Source organism: Gavialis gangeticus, unplaced genomic scaffold (genome assembly GCF_001723915.1).
Source record: "Gavialis gangeticus isolate Ggan-Ray unplaced genomic scaffold, GavGan_comp1, whole genome shotgun sequence".
Classification (NCBI taxonomy): domain Eukaryota; kingdom Metazoa; phylum Chordata; order Crocodylia; family Gavialidae; genus Gavialis; species Gavialis gangeticus.
In genome coordinates, this window is record NW_017729008.1 from 41830995 (window position 1) to 41833364 (window position 2370).

A 2370-nucleotide genomic window follows, 5' to 3' on the forward strand; every position below is an offset into this window, starting at 1 on the left:
CGACCCTTAATCTATGAATCTATGAATCTATGAATGAAGTTACCCACGTAATTGCTACTTGCCCATCTAGAGTCAGATCTGGATCCTGGTGTGTTTACTCCTGAAAGCCATCAGATTACCTGATCAAGAGACATATCCAGGAAGATCTCACAAGGCATTTTATTTCCCAAGCCATATCCACCACCCCTCAGCCAGCACAGTGGGGTAAAGCAAAGCCTTGGGACCTGGAAGAAAGTTCATGCCTGGGACTTAAGCTAGACCCACACTTTCAGTCCTATCAAATCCTTTGCCAGCTTTATCCCAATATTTTTTCTTTAGGCATGGTCCCTTCTGCCTGTCAAGAATCGTAAGGAAATGGTGTTTCCTTGCGTATCCTCCATTAATGGCCAAATCGATGACCTTATGTTGTTATGTTCTCTGATCACCTTCTCCCCAGCAATGTAATGATCTTAGTTATAGTGGTTGGAAACCTCTTTCTTGCCACGGATGGGCTGCATAGGTTGCAACATTGAGCAGTACACCCCAGTGGAGACCTCATCTGTGAAGGAGGATGGGGTCACTAATACCTTCACTGCCCCAGCTGGAGGGTGGGGAGCTATCCAGAGTTTTATTTTAGTGTGTATTCCAGAAATCCTGGTAGTCCCAGACTTAAAGACTTGGAGGCACTACAGCCAGATGTGCAACTTCAGGCTGAAACAGCTATCTGGAGAGCTCCATGATACAAATGCATGGTCTCTCCTTAGGGAAGAGAGAGGTTACCAGGAGGATGTTGCTCTACTTGCTTAGTTGAGAAAAACTTGGTGCTCAGCTCAAATGCAGAAAGTACTTAGTAAGTAAAAATACAATAGTAGGAGGAAGTCACTTAATTTTGCACCCTTGCTAGGAATTTCTTTGGTGACCAAGGCTGACTTTTGAGGGGAGGGGGCGTAGGTTCATCTGTCTCTTCTGGATGATGAGTGCATAAAGAGATCTGTTGGATTTCCAGCTGCTGAACTCAGGGCCTGTCTTCTGTGTGCAGCCACAGTAGGGAAACCTATTAAACCAAGGTCTCAAGGGTGGAGACAAGCGACATTTAGCTTGGTTAAGAATAAGACTAACACTGGATTTCCAACAGTCTTGGGTAAAGCCTCTTAGATGGTGCCTTCACATTGGATCTGAGCTCACCTAGCTTATTGGTATGCCCTGGGACACAGGTTGGGGCATTAGACAACCACTCTGGTTGCTCACCTTAGGCATCAGCTCTGATTTACAAGATGCATTGAGCATCCTGGCTGCACACTCACATGGAGCCAGACCTGCTGTAGTGCACACTGGCAGAAGCAGATCCAGGAGGACGGAGGGCAGGGGTGCAGTTGCACCCCTCTTTGATTCCTGCTTCACCAAAACTTTAAAACCAACTACCTGGGAGAAGCAACAGTATTTCCATTCAGGCAGCGCTGATAGAGTCAATTGACTTCATGGCTCATTCTCCTCTCCTTGATTCCTGCTAATCTCTCTCCACTCTGTTGGTGTTAACAATCCTCTCTTCTTTTAAGAGTCTTGAGGTTTGGCTACTCAAACTACCCTTTCTTCTGCAATGTTGCTCTCTGCTAGCCATTCCTAGTCCCATCTCCCCTCTATTTCACAGCTAAAGTTCTACCTAAAAGCTTTAACTGAGGTGTAGAAATAGTCGAAGGCACTGCACCAAGATGCACAGCAAGACTCAGCTTTGTTTTACAGATCTGAATAGGAGATGTGCATGTAACTGTAATCACTACAGGACTAATGATACAACATCTTTTGACTATTTTGACTATTTCTTGCTTGGCTTGTTAAGGGTTTTTTTTTAATTTAATGCTGGTATTTAGTCTAGCAAATCAGTTTAATTTTAATTTAAATTTTAGTCTAGCAAATCACTTTAAATTTAATGCTGGTATTTAGTCTAGCACATTGCAGTTACAGCAGAGATAGACCCCACATGTCCTAGCCACACCCTTGCTCACCAGTGGCAAGTCAAAACCAGTGCAGGCCACAAATGGTATTAGCAAGCCAGTGCTCGTCGCACATTTTAACTTTAACACCACAGATTTAATATGAGTTAAATGTAACATGTAACTTCACTCTAACTTACACAACAAGTCGGCCCCCCCACAAGCATCCCAAGAGCCTTATTCTAACCTCGTGTGAAACTAGGGGATGACGTTTGTGATGGTAAGCCTTGCTAGGCCAGTAGCTCTGGCAGCCAATGGATTCCTACCTAGTTTAATCAGCAGAGCTACTAATTACAGACTGCTTTTTTCACCTGGCATCTATTGTGCGGTATGAACGCAAGGGGGGAAAGCTGATGCAGAAGCTTTCATTTCCAGATCCAACAATTAAAGAGGGGGAGGT

General features: G+C 44.4%; 1 protein-coding gene and 1 long non-coding RNA gene across 2 annotated transcripts in view; one reads left to right on the plus strand and one right to left on the minus strand.

Moving 5' to 3' along the window:
* The window catches only part of LOC109292273, an 83163-nt gene that overhangs the window by 69801 nt on the left and 10992 nt on the right, over positions 1-2370 (minus strand). The gene's annotated exons all lie outside the window — the stretch shown is intronic.
* Positions 1-2370, plus strand: part of COPG2 (coatomer protein complex subunit gamma 2) — a 770521-nt gene that overhangs the window by 62508 nt on the left and 705643 nt on the right. The window lies entirely within an intron of this gene.